The following is a 14,274-nucleotide window of genomic DNA, read 5'->3' on the forward strand; positions in this document are numbered from 1 at the left end:
TTGGGGGTTCTTTTACCTGTCCTTTGACCTCCTACTCCCTTGGCAATGTAGTCTGCGGATGGATTACCTGTCCTTGCCCTCCTACTCCTTTCAGGAGGTATGGCCATCCTTGGCAGTGTACTCTGGGGATTGATTGCTGTTGCTCCTCTGTTCCGGGCTTGGGCCCTTCCCTTTGTGGTTGCGGTTGCTGACCCTCTCTCTCTCTCTTTTCTGTCACGGCGCTTTCCCTTGCTTGTGCCTCCGTGATGGCTCTCGCCTTGGCTTGCTAGGTGGTGCCATGGAGTGGTGCTTTGAGCTTTTCTTGCTCTGGCTTTGCTGCTCTGGCCTTCTGGTGCTTTCCTGCCACCTGGTGCTTTCGCCTTTGCCTGCACAGTTGTTCCTCAGGGTAGTGCTCTGCTCTTTTCCTGCTCTGGTCTGCTGTTGTCACCTTCTGGTGCCTTGGTGCTGTTCCTCACCTTTTGTTTCTCTGGTTTTTTCGCACACTGTTCCCATGCTCTCCTCCGTTTTGTTGTGATGGCTCCGCGTTGTGGCGTGGAAAAAGTTCTCTGAAGCAAACTGACGTCCGCGTGCCAGGGTGGGGCTTATGTGACCTCGCTGACGTCACGCCCACGGATGTCATCGGGGCGGAGTCGCGTGGTACCGCCCCCCGGCGCGCAGAGATGCTGGGCAAGAAAGTTTTCCGGGTCCAGTCTCACACCTGGGGATGATTCTACATTAAGGCATCTGCGGCTAGAATCGTCTCTACCAGATATATCGTTAACGAAGGTAAGTAACTTGTACATCAGGTGCATACACTGGTCCATGCTCTCCTGCCATGGCATTCAAAGCAAAATTAGAGCAGGTGCCACCACACTAAAGCACCTCCTGACTTCTAAGTGGTCCTAGGTTTGGACAATTTCCCCTCTGAATGAACACTTTTATTCATGTCAGAGATGTTTGTGGTAATTTCTAAGGTCAGTGTCTGGATCGGGGTGATCCCGAGTCAATCAGCGAAACGCCTATAACCTACTTTTATATGTTGTATCCTCCCTCTGTAACATGGCCTCCACCCCATGTGTCAGTAGGAGCCCATCTACATTAGGTTGAATTCTCTTGTCTTTCACTCTTTCATGATGGCGTGTAGCTAAGGTTAGTTATGATAACAGATGTGAGGACTGGGTGGGATTGACAATGCATTGTTTGCTACTTGCACTTTGTAGAAAAACTCAGTTCTAAGTGTTTATTTGAAGAAAAGTTCCAAACATCCTCTGATTGTTTCAGATTCTTAATAAACAAATGAAGCTCCCCTTAAAAAATTAGTTTTTCACTATGTTATCAATTGACATTCTTAACTTAAGAGTGTGATATCATTGCTGTGGCTCTCCTGGTATCAACAGGGAATTGTGATGGGTCACGCATAGAAAATGGGGCTCAATGTAAATGTAAATGTGGGCTCAATGCCCAAAAGGTTTGCAGCAAATGACATTTCCCATTAAATAATGGGTCTTGGTCTTGCCCACTTTGTTCAAAAGGCAGAATTTTATCCTGCAAGTATCCTCATGTCTCAGTGGGTAGTTTTTCTTCTTAATGGAAGTTTGCAATGTGTCATGCAATGCAAGCAGCAAACCTGAATTTGGAGCTCAAATAACCATCCAGTTAGCATCGTGTGCATCACTTGGTGTGGGATTGGACGAGAGCGCCAAGTATGAAGAGATTTTTCTCAGAAGCCAATGGAATGCGCACAACCGTAGCGCTTTGAAAGTGCGAGGCCCCAACATGATCCCAAAAGCTTTCGTACTGGTATGAAGCTGGTGATTGCATGTATTGGCATCTTTATTTATAAAGCTTCCAGCTTATGGCTGAAGAGTAAATTACTTACATTTTACAAGAAAGGCCAAACAAACAATCCCAAAAAACATATAGGCCTATAAATCTAAATTAATCCTAAAGACCAAAGAATAATGGAAGAGCTGGACATGATGCTCCCAATCCAAAGGGGCGTCAGATGAGGGCTATCTGTAATCGATCAAACTTTTGTCTTTATGCACATTGTCCATAAAAAAAGCATGGTGGAACAGATGCCTAATTATGTGGCCTTTTAAGACCGAAGCTAGTGGCAAGAAGTGAACAACTTGAGTCTACGATACAGTGTCAATCATCATCATCATGTTGTACTCTGGACCCACCTCCATGTTGGGAGTGAACTAAAAACGAAAGCTGAGTAGATCCTTCCTAATATTAGATTGTCTAACTGAGGTGGTTCTGTTCTTGCTATACACAAATGGTGTGTACAGGGAGATATTTTCAGCTATGCAAAACGTTCACTCTTTAGAGACTACTGGGAGGAAAATGGACTGAAGATAAATAACGAGAAATCCAAGATTATTCTAGATTACATATATTTTCTGATGAATACTTCTGCAGATTTCTCCTCTTTAGATTAAGCCGAGGCGCTATACTGGATCTGGATTTTCAACAGTAATTGCCCCTGTAAACCAGCAGGTATGGCCACTGGACTCCATGCCAGCCTCGCACTGCCATATAAGCACCACACCTGCACGCTAATATCATTTCCTTTCTTTCTGTTCCTTTCAACGCAGATCTGGAGCACCATACTTCGTTGGCTGGTAGGACCCCAGATTTCAACAATGCAGCCAGGGCAAATGTCTTTGCTCAAGACAACAGGGTTTAAACAGTGCAGCAAAAGCAGGAAGCAGATGTCTATCACAGAACTGCACAACGTTTGTGGTGCTCAGATACCATTCGCAATTCAAGGTTGTGCAGCAAATACACCCTGAAGCACCCAAAGAAGATCAGGGAACGGCAAACAGAAGTCCACTTTTCATAGCATAGGAAGAGTCCTGATCTCAGTCCAAGAAAAGTTGGCATTCCAGGGGCTAGATTGTGAGGCGTCTTCCGACTCTGGGACCATTTCAAGTCTGTCCTGGGCACGTCCAGAATTCCCCAGGCTGCAAATCTTCATGTCAATGCCGGCTACCTTTGGAGAGCCTTTGGGCCCCCTGGAGACTCGTGGGTCCCCTTGAGACTCGTGGGTCCCCTTCTGTGGTGCAAATAGACCCTGCTGAGCCTCCTGCTGGTTCCTTGCTAGCACCAGTTCACAGTTTCATTCTAGATCTGTGCCCATGTCAGTCCTAACCATGTGGATGTCCGATTCTGACTCTGCCAATCCCAACTCCAGTGGTGCCTGTTCTAATCCAGTCCATAAGCCAATCTCTGACCCAGAGCCGACGTTGGCCCATGCTAAACCTATGTCATGCTATGCAATTACCAAAGTACGGCAATCCCCATTGAATCAGCAACAGCTTCTCCCTCAACATAGTGCTGTAAGGGGCTGGAGGCCCTGTTCGGCTCTCATGCAGATGCAGAAGACCAGTCTCTGGAACATACCACAAGATGATGATGAAGTGATGGACAACTTGCTTCCATCTCACTATGTTGGATTGTACATGGACCTAAAAACTGCCGGTGGGTTCGGCACTAATTCAGAGATGGAATTAGAATCTCCACCAGGTCCCCTCACAGAGGAAAGTGCCTCCTTTGCAATGGTTGTCTGTAGATCAGCTGAGGTTCTTCATTTACAGCTACCTACGGTTGAAACAAAATTAAATATGTAGATGGTAATTTTATAGCCTGGGCCTGCCACACCAGAACCCTTACTTATTTTTTAAATGAGACCCTAGCAGACATTAATGGCCGTTTGGATGAAGCCTTGCTTCACACAACCAATCAGTCGTCCATCAGGTAGATAACCTCTTTTCTTTTTTTTTAACCAGATTTTGCGTTTTCAAATATTTATATCTCAAATTTCATGCATGCAGCATTGTACATGTTTTGCAGAAGTCATACGTTCTGGTTCGTCCCAAGTCCATCAGGTAGACAACTTAGGTCTGCCCCTGGCAATCCAGCCTTTGTGACCCAACATCTCCCCTCCAAATGCTTTGCGGCTAAGCAAGATCATTCTGAAGGCATTACATTCTGCTCCACAAGCTAGGAAATCTAAGCGCATTGACTTGTTTGTCAAAATATTTTCCTTTGCCTTTTCGGCCCTTCGGTCCCTACTGTGCCTTTATAAGCATGGGGCATGGGCCACGCGATCTTGACAGCTGCCCTTGAGAGTCGAGGTCCGTCTTTGCCCGAACAATTCAGTATTAAACAGGATGCTACTAAATACTTATTGAAGGCCAACTTTGATACAATGACTCTGTGGGTCATACCGTGGGCACCAGTGTCATGATCAAGAGATATTCCTTGATGTGAGCTACTGGGTGTTGTTGTGCTCTTCAGACATTCTACCTAGACACCCCATTTATTGTATCCAGACCCTCTAGAGAAAAGGCTAACTTGGTAATAGAATGCTTTAAAAATAGCAGCGTTATTTCCGGTTTTCTAGACTTGCTCTCACCAGCCCGCCACTTTCACCAACAATGCACAAAATTCAGAATATACTTGTGGGTCTGGCCTACTGACATATGCAGCCCCTGCGACCAGTTCAGCAGCCAGTATATATTGTATAACACTGGAGCCCTCTGAACTCTGTTAATTGTTAGTGTTGTTCCATTGAACCAGTGCATGCATTTTTCCTTTATTTTCTCCACTGGCAGCCGACACGTGTTTCGTCTATAACAAGACCTTTTCAGTGCTCGAATAGTTCTGATTGGGGATAAGGCAAACACACAATGTCAATCCATCCTAGAACAAAACCCTCCTTGATGTCTATCAACCATAGCGAAATCTAGTCTGGGAAAGAAGTATAGATTTCCGTCTCTTGTAATAAGCCGGTTAAACAAGCGCTCAATTTCGGCACATGTAACTATTACACCATGATAAGCTCGAAAAGGTGATCCATCTTTAAGGTAATTAGGCATCCAGTTGAGCAGCCAGCCCAGACTTTGCATGGCTCCAAAGGACGTTGTGGTGGTTGTGGTTACGTACACCACCGTGGGTTGCAATCTTCCACCCCTCATCCGCCACAAAGGCTTCAAGCTGCTTTTATGTCCCTTTGCAGGACCATGTTCAGCCAGAACGAGGCAGGTTTCAATTTTTCCTACGAGCTTGGGAATCCACCACTTTAAATTGGTGGGCACTGCTAATTGTTAAAAATGGATATGTTCTAACATACCGCCGCTTGTTTCACATCTGTTTCTACTAAGGGTTCAGCAAATCGTGTTGGCATCCTTTTGCAGTAAGGAAAATCAATATATGCCAAGGAGGACATTGAGAGGGTACCGGAATCAGAAATTAGTGATATGTCCTACTTCTGCCCAAGAAGGAAGGAGGGCTCACTCTGATTTTAGATATTTGCCCCGTGAATGCCTTCCCATGGAGGGGCAAACTCAAAATTCACGCAATAGCTGGTTATTTCTACGCTGTACCTAGGGGACTTGATGGTATCCCTGGATTTACAGGACATGTTTTTCATGTGCTAATCCTACATTCTTATATAACCTCAATGAGGTCTTTCATCAAGAATCAGGACACTCACAGGAGACTTAAATGATTTTCGAAAAATTATATCTTCTTTTCCCCAATCAATATGATGCATTATTATAACACGATTCTTCATTACTTCCCATGACACATTGTTATTTAACAGTTTATCTTAATATCCCAATGTTTTTCAAGGCAATTGGTTCAGGGGGTCATCACTTAAAAGTAATACACGTCCGAATCAAACAGCAAAACAAACACAAATCATTGGGATTAGCTTAATGCTATTGTGATATTTGTAACTGTCTGGGTGACATTTATTCTTTCTCTGTCTATGCTGACTTCTATTCTTTTCATAGTGTGCTGTCTACATCTCAGTTGGCGCCAAGATCAATATGGCCATCTTGCGTTCTATGAACATATCGGGCACATAATCGGTCATATGATCAAGTATTATCTTGTAAACAGAAAATACATCTACTGCACTGTACACAAACATATTACCATTCTAGTGCATCAGAGGATGAAAATATCTGAAAACCTTAGTATATGAAAATAACATTAACGGTATTAATCACAAAATAAAGTCTGTTATTCTTGTGTATTGACATAAGTATCCAAGTTCATAGTCTTTCTGTGGTCTTCATTATAGTTTGTTTGCACTCTATAAATCCCGCTTCCTTATTATTTCATGCCCTAAATACCCACTGTTGTTCCTTTTATGGTCAGTCTGGGATCTCTTGTCTTTTAGAGATCTCATAAAAAGTAAGAAAATTATCATTTTACTTTCAAGCTATGAAGTTAATAAGTCTCTAACAATTAAATTTACCATTAGTCTCACCTGAGCAATAGTTTAATATTGTTGTTGCCTCTTGAGTTGATACCTAATTTCACAGATCTGAAATTGAATCTAATTAACTGCATACCCTCTTTCATGAAAATGCCTTCCCATGCTAGAATTCATTTTGTTTTTATGGCTATATGATTTATGCTCAGTTAGTCTTAACTTCATATTCCTTGACATTTGGCTGACATATATTTCACATGTACATTTTGATAAATATATGCCATAGATGCAATCTGACAAACACCAGCTGTGGGCAATTACAAATATATAGCTATAGATACAATCTGATAAATACCTATTGTGGGCATGTGCAAATATACACAAATCCTGTAGTCCCACAGACTCTACCTTTGTTTCATGATAGGGTTTGAGCATTTCCAAATTGCAGTTCCACACTTTGGCCTCACCTCCGCGATTTGGATGTTCATGAAGGAGATAGCAGTGGTTGTGTCCTAACTTCACAAGTCAGGGATACACATATTCCTGTACTAGTCCGCCACAGACCATAAACTACGATCTCCCTTCTTTCATACCTTGGGCTTTCTATCAGCGAACCAAAGTCCCATTCAAAGCCATTGAAGGGGATTCTCTTCAAAGGGGTTATCCTGGACAGGACTTAAAAGTATTAACAGCCCCACAACAAGCACAGGATATTCAGGATATGATACAATGTTTTGGGCTCAATCCTGGGTCTCTGAGATTGGTTCTGAGGCTTCTTGGACTAGTGGCCTCATGCATCCTCCAGGTCCCCTGTGCTCGCTGGCACTTGTACGCTTCGCAATGAAACCTCTATTTAAGTAGGCACAGCACTGAGAATGTCTTTCAGACAATATTTCCATCTCCAAGGAAACAACCCAGGCCCTTTAGTGGCAAGTCAACACCAACTTTTCATGCGGCAGGCTCTCTCTACCCTATCCAGAGATCACAGTAGTCGTGGATGCATTATGTTTGGTATGTGGCGATCACCTTGGAGAGGTGGAGATCCTGGGTCTGCAGTTTCAGTGGAATGAAGCCTTCATATTAACCTCCTGGAGCTTTGTGCCATTGGCAGGCTCTGAAAGTCTTTCTCCCATCCATCAAGGGAAGGTTTGTGCAGGTCCTGATAGACTACACAACCTCCATATGCATATGGTACTGTAGCAAGCTGGGTGCTTGGAGTCTTTGATCTTGAGCCTGGAGGCACGGTGCTTTTGGCTACCAGGCAGATCCCCTGATGGTCCAGCCACCACCAATCATCTGGTGGGGTTACTGAACATCAGGGTGGGCAAGCTCAGCAGACGCAGCTGGTAGACACCATCTTCATCCTGTAGTCGCTCAGTACACTAGTAGAGCATGCCATGGTCCAGTACATCTTCAACCAGTAGGGCATGCAGTGGCAGAATCTTTCTACCCCATAGAGAACATGCAGTATTAAGATCACTGCAAACTAGAGTTCCAAGATACCAGCGTTCCTAGGGGATGCATTCAGCCTACAGTGGAGCAGAGGACTTCTGTACACATTTCCACAACTGGGTCTCTGGCATTGAGTTCTGAGGAAGGTCAGCATTGATGAGGCCCAACTAATTTTGACTGCCCTAGATTAGGCTTTAGAGTACGACTTGTTGATCCTAAGCATTTGCTTCAGATTCATCAACTTTTCCGGGAGCACCTCTTGTTTCCACAACAGGGTCCTGCACCCAAATTTACACAGTTTACATCTGTGTGTGTGGTGGTTGAGCGGCAACCACTTCACTGTTTTAACTTGTAGCGAAAGTCGTGGATATTATTCTTTCAGCTAGGCACCCCTTGACTAAATCCATCTATGCAGGTCTGTGGAGAAATGTGTGGCTTGTTGTGTGGGGATTGTAAGCTTGATCCCCCCTTAATGGCCGAATTATAAGATGTTCTGTTTGTCTTATTTTTGGCCCTAGACGGCTTAGTGTGTGGCATATTTAAAGGTTATATATCGGCCCTCTTCGCCTTTCATGTTTGCCTGACCAACTTTCTTTATTCAGGTCACCTGTAGTAAAGAGGTTCTTAAAATGTTTGACATACTTGATTCTGCTAGGGCCCTTCACTGTACCTCATAGAACCTTAACCTGGTCCTTACGTTTCTGAATTGCCTGCCATTCAAACATGGGCACTCTTGCTATCTGAGGCTCTTAACCCCTTTGACATTTTTTATCGTCACAATTACTTCTGCATGCTGTGTCAGTTGAGCTGAAGGCACGGTCAGTGCAAACTCCATACACCGCTTTCTATTCTGACAAATTGGTGCTGAGAACCAGGTTTCCTCTCTGCCAAAGGTTGTATGACCCTTCTGCATTTGTCAGTCCATCGCCATTCCTGCCTGTTTCACTCCGCCACTTCTCTTGAAAGTGGAGGAGCGGCTCCATTGGCTCGATCTGAGAACAATCAGTTTTTACATAGAGCACACAAGGAAATACCTTGTAGACCACCAGTTCTTCCTGGGCTTTGCTGGTGTTTTGAAGGGGAATGTGGTGAAGAAACAGACCCTGTCCAGGTGGATGATTCTGCGTCTAATGACATGCTATACTCTGGCCAAGAAGGCACCTCAAGGGTGCCTATGAGCTCATTCCTCTTGATGCAAAGCTGCCTTGATAGGGTTGGTGAGATGGGTTCCTGTACTAGAGATCTTTCAGGCTGCTACATAGGCATCTGCTCATGAATTCACCAACCACTACTGCCTAGGCAGTCCAGTCTGCAGAAGGGGTAATTTGCTATCTTTGTCTTGCAGGACAACCTGGTGAGAGCTCACTCCTCAGATCCTCTGCCTTTTGGTAGGTACTCCTTGGCTGTATGTTCTAAAGGTGAGGCATCTTTAGTTAGAATTATTCATCAGAAAAACTGGTTACCTACCTTGGGTGGCATTTTGTTTTTGTGGATACTCTATTTAACTGCAGATTTTCTCACTGTCCTCCCTCTCCCCTGTTCTGTGGAGTGGACTATTAAGAAGATGCTAAGTCAGTTTCAGCCAGCAGCCACCTCCAAGATGTCATGATTGCTCCACATGTGAGAGTGCGGAAGAGTGTAAAACAAAACTGACATAATTGCAGGGGTGGCATCTACATATGGCTTCATGCTGTCTTTTATGGGGTGATGCAAGGCTATTGACAGCATTTAGGATCAGCTGCTCATGAAACTACAGATCCAGTGTTACATCTGGGATTATCTTAATGGGGAGAAATATACAGTTAACTAGAGTATCTACCAGCAAGAGCATTACCGATATGCATTAAGAGTATCTACCAGGACACGTGTTATCGGAGGCAAGTAACTTGTTCTTTAAGGCACAAATTAGTTGCCAAAGCTTCTTGGCACTGAGAAACAACGTAACAAGGGTGAGAGTTCAAAGAAATATTATGGAAAAAAATATACTAATTAAAAAGCCAGGTTTTTAGCAATCGCCTATGATGGAACTTATTTTGCTTACCTGGAAAGGCAGGTTATTCCACTGTCTGGCAGCTGTGACTGAAAAGGCATGGTCGTCAAAGGAGCAGTGCCCACTCTGAGAATTTTTAGGAGGCAATGATTGGCGTGGCTGAGAGTGTGGGCAGGAAGCTGAAGAGAGAACATTTTTGACGGGAAAGTTTGTGATTTAGTATACATCCCACCCACTTCCCTGGCTTTGGTCAAACTGGGAGCCAGTAAACCAGTGTCAGCAACTAAGCAGGCGGTCCTACTTGGATGAGCTGAAGTTATTGCTCGTTTTATTCTGATTACCAAATACATTATGTTAACATTGTCTAAGTTTGAGTGTACTACAGCGTTTACTAGAGTGGGGTATGTAGGTTTGCCTCAATGAGAGCCAGAATGTTCTCTTAAGTCCTGAGTTGGAAATGCAAGTTTAGGTCACTGTGGTGGCTTGAGACTCTACTGAGAGGGCAATTTCTAAAACTACCCACCCATTGATTACCGACTTTAGCAGGAACTGGTGAGAGGCCTATACTTCAGGCCACCATTTTGACTCCAAGTGATGTGTAGTGCTCAGGATGAACAGATGGTCAACCTTGGCTAGGGAACGGCAATTTGTATAGAATTGAGACTGAATGTTGGCACTGACCATGAACTAGAAGGTTTACACTGACACATCCTACATCTCTTTAAGGCAATCTATCTGTAAAACACAAAAAGATCAGTATTTTAGAGGTTGTATCCTTTATTCCGTCACAGAAAGCTATGTATATCCCAAGGTAAACATCACAGAGGTCAGCAGTTACCTCGTGAGTAGCTAATTGTCTGGTCTTCTTTGCATTCTGAGACTTATGGTCATACATTTATAAAATAAAAACAGATCTGCAATTACCAGAAAGGAAAGTATAAAATCAGCCTTAGTACATCTTTGCAGGGGGAAGAGAGGAAGGTGGTAGAGAGACACGAGTTCAAGAAGTTATTTGAATGACCAACATTATGGATAAAAAAATCACACAGAGTCCCTTTTTAGGTCTCGCCTACGCAACGCGCATGCGCTGCATAGGAAGACCTTTAGCAATCGATTCAGTTTGTGTCCCAAAAACGTACACGCGTTGCATTGCTTTTAATGGCAACACGTGCACGTTTGGCGATTCCCTAGCGGGAGCGAGCTTTAAAACCATCTGATTTTAATTAACATATGGTTCCTGCTCGCTCCCGCAAGGGAAACAGGTGCAGGCCCCCTCCTTTCTCCCCTCTCCCTGCTGCCGCCTCCTCTCCTCATCAGCGCGAGGTACGCGCGCTTGTTCTATTTAAAGCACTGTGTATAGGTGGAGATGTGGCATCACGGGTCTGGTTCGAGTCCCGGCGTCGGACAACCTCCAGTGATTCTGGGCACATCACCTCCCAGTGCTTAAAAATATACACAAAACGTGTCTGACCTTGTCTAACGCAACGTGATCATGTAAAGTCAAAAGTGCGATGCCCTCTGGCCACGTTGGCGCTACATATAAATGATGTGTCCACAAACACCCGCCAGCCCAGGAGGGAGAGGCGCTGTTAACCAGCAGGGTACCCGAGCCTCGTGATCGACGGGCCTCACCCCACGGCTGTCAGCTCGGTGCAGATGAGGGGGCAGGCACCCCAAACAAGACCAGAAGTGCCGAGCACCCCATGACGAGATGCAGGCAAGGGGGCAGGCACCCCAAACAAGACTAGAAGCGCCGAGCACCCCTTATGGGATGCAGTTTCTAGGCACTATTAAATGTCTTAGCGGGGCTCCGTTAGCCCAGGACGCTTTCTTTTGCACCCGGGGTTTGCAGTCCTCATCACCCCTTTATAAAGCTACAGTCTCCGAATGTGTGGGAGGGAGGATGCGCGTCATCTATAGGAGCGTCTTCTCTGCGCAGGCAGACACAGGGAGTGGTGGCTGTGAAGTGTTTATCTCCTTGCGATGGCGGTCCTGGGCCCCCGCAGGGAGCGGGGGGGCCCCCTCCATGCTACTGCTGCTCACAGGTGAGGCTGCTCTGGGAGCGGTGACAGGCTGTGACACCCCTGTGCCCTCGCCCGGTGTGCTCCAGTTGGCCTCAGGAGCTGGGCAAGGCGCCTCCTTCCCCGTGAGCAGGGCAGGAAGGAGCACTGCCCTAACACTGCAAGACCCCGGACACCCCAGGAGCCCACTGGTGCCTCCTGCCCCGGGGCAGTGACAGGATGTGCCACCCCGTGCCCCCGCCCAGGGCGCTGTGGCCACCCACCGCAGTATGCAAGGCGCCTCTCCTGGGAGCAGGGCACGGCTGCGGCAGGAGGTCTGCACTGGGAAGGGGTTTCTGTTAGGGGGTTTGTGCAAGGGGGAGTGGGGTTCTATGTGGGGGGGACGTTTGGTTCTGTGCAGGAACCTCCGATGGAGTCTCTCTGTCCAGGGCAGGACTGCAGGAGGAGCTCTGTGCAATATTGAGTCTGCAATGAGGGCTTTAAGTGGGATGAAAAAGGTGTGTGCGTAAGGGGGAGGCGAGGACTATAGAGGTAACTATGGATCCTTTCCTAGAGGCGTGGTCTGTGTAATAAGGGCTGGACTTGCAGCATGTGAAGTAAACCCCGATCTCCCCAGAGTGTGCACCCGGCCAGTGCTCTGGTACCGCTCTGTGGTGATTGCATCCAGCAGAGCTCACAGTAACACACATACATCTAAAACCAGCCAGACCCATTGGCTTTGCCAATGCTTTTTAGGAGTATTTGATAGATGAGTAACCGAAATGACCTTGTTCTGAATAATTACAATTGAAAATAATTCCGCTCTGGAGATATGAGACAGTGAATTCAACACTACTGAAGTGTGAGGATGGGTTCTGATCTTCAGAGTGTGTCACTTCCATTCTTCCCTCACACCACTTCCTGTACTGTCTCCTCACCCTGTAAACCGTTTTCTCACCACAGCTTTCTGAAATCCTCCATCTCATATCTGACTCCTCTTCTCTTTCCTGTGTAGCAGCCTCAGTTCACCCACTCCTGAATGTACTGCGTTTTTATCTCCTTCAGTTCACCACCCCCTACACACCACACACCTACTCACGTGTAAGCAGGGATGCCTTGTATAGCATTGCAAAAAGAACAGATGATGGGCAGAATGCTGAAGAAATCAAACGGCCACTCCCAGATCTTGGCCTAATCCATCCTTTTTAGGTCGAGCCTAGAGCAGCGCGATGCGCTGCAAGACTTTTAGTAAGGGGCTTCAGAAAGCTCACCACACGCTCGTGCATGTGTTTTTGTTTTTCTCACAGGCCATTGGGCTTTGCGTGCGTCTTTCTAAGAAAGAACAGCACGCAATTGGGCAAAGGCGGGTGCATGTCCCGCCTTTGCTCCGCCCATGGCTATTACTTGCAGTTACCCGCACGGGCCACATCTGTTTTCAATTATCGTGCACAGATGTGTGCGCGATAATGCTAAACAGATGTCTCGCTGTGGCGTGCACGCACCACTCGCGTGCTTGTTATTGAATGTTCTCGCGCTGCTGGTTTAGAGCTCTTGCCGTGTTTGCCTGACATCATTTGTAAATGAGCATGACCTACTGCATACATCTTACCACTTAAATGTTTATCGTGACCTCCTTGCATACGTGTTCTTGGTATGTTGAAGATGGAAGGATTTTTTTAATATATTTCTCAAATATACAGAGCACTTAAAATACTTGGCAAAGGTCTCAACTGTGCTGTATAAAAACAAAGAAAATATTTAAATACATTATATTTTCAGATGCTTCTGTTCCCATTGCTGTATCTTTGCGTGGTCTCTAAAAGCTGAGACTGGCAGCTGTGAGGTACATTTTACACTGCACAGAACGCCAAAACAATCTGCAACGCTTTTTTGAAGTACTCGGAGTTTAGGGTGGAGGTTTGCTCCCATGGCAGCGAGGGTTAGAGCGTGGTCAGGCTGCGTGCCCTTGAAGCACGTGCAGGAGATGTGCTCAGAGTCTGGGGTGCGCTTGGTGAACATGCCCGGTAGAATTTCACACTATGGCTCCAGCACACCTACCACACAGCTATGGAGGTGGGTAAAGTCTTTAAACGTCGACCTTCTTAGGAAACGTGATGCCTTCAGTGGCTCTGTCCGAACCCTGCAATCGCCAAAAAAATGCAAAAACTCTTCTCTGTGACTGCTCATGCTTCCATTACGTGGGTATAAAACAAATCTCTATCCCTTAAACTTCTGAACTTCTTGGAGTGCTGGTCACACGCCCTGGCCGGCTACACATTTGTCTGAATGTATCCTGTAACGTGAAGCCTGTCTGACAAAGTAATCTGGTGGCAGATTGAAGCCATGGGCTATTGGCCTGGTGCAGTCTCTGTACTTGTCTAGGAAGTCCCCTTGAATGATCTCCAAGCACTGATACAGTACAGTATTACTTTTTAAGATGGCAGTTCTAGTTTTTACTGTAATTAGGAGTATTGCTGTCCGCACCTTGTACAGTGAGTTGATATCCCCAAACCCATTAATATTTATGCTGGTGTAATTCTAGCTTTCTGGTGTTTCAGGGGAAGTAAAGATTGTATGCCTGTGCCCTCACCTGTTTGCCTGCATCTGTGTCTTTATTC

This window comes from Triturus cristatus, chromosome 3_2 (assembly GCF_964204655.1).
Source record: "Triturus cristatus chromosome 3_2, aTriCri1.1, whole genome shotgun sequence".
Taxonomy (NCBI): Eukaryota; Metazoa; Chordata; class Amphibia; order Caudata; family Salamandridae; genus Triturus; species Triturus cristatus.